Below are 806 nucleotides of genomic sequence, written 5' to 3' on the forward strand. Positions count from 1 at the left end.
AAGTAAAATGGAATCCTTGACAACTTCAGTATTTTCTCCACTTATCATAATGTTGTTTACTAGTCCACTTTGTGAAGATTTTTCTCTTTATGTTAAAGTATAATCCATATAGAATGTTGTAGTCTTTGATCTTCACCAGTAAGTGCTTAAGGTCCTCCTCACTTTCAACAAGAAACATTGTGTCATCTGTATATTGCACATTGTTAATGAATCTTCCTCCAATTGTGATGCCATGTTCTTCTTCATATAGTCCAGTTTTTAGGATTATTTGCTTAGCATAAGTATTGAATAAGTATGGTAAAAGAAGACAACCCTCATGCACATCTTTCATGATTTTAAACCATGCAGTACCTCCTTGTTCTGTTCAAACTACTGACTATTGCTCTATGTTCATATTCTACATGAGAACAATTAACTATTCTGGAATACCCATTCTTAGCAATGTTATTCAATATTTTTTATGATCTACACAATCAAATACTTTGCATAGTCACTAAACCACAGATAAACATCTTTCTGGTGTTCTCTGCTTTCAGCCAACACCCATCTGACATCAGCAATCATATTCCTTGTTCCACATCCTCTTCTGAATCCAGCTTGAATTTCTGGAAGTTCCCTGTTGATGTACTGCTACAACTATTTTTGAATTATCTTCACAAAATTTTACTTGCACATGATATTAATAATATTCTTTGATAATGCTTATATTCTGTTGAATCATTTGTCTTTGGAATGGGTGTAAATATGGCTCTCTTACACTTGGTTGGCCAGGTGGCTGTCTTCCAAATTTCTTGGACTTTCTGATA

This window comes from Orycteropus afer, unplaced genomic scaffold (assembly GCF_000298275.1).
Source record: "Orycteropus afer afer isolate SDZICR_OR568_19922 unplaced genomic scaffold, OryAfe1.0 scaffold00921, whole genome shotgun sequence".
Lineage (NCBI taxonomy): Eukaryota > Metazoa > Chordata > Mammalia > Tubulidentata > Orycteropodidae > Orycteropus > Orycteropus afer.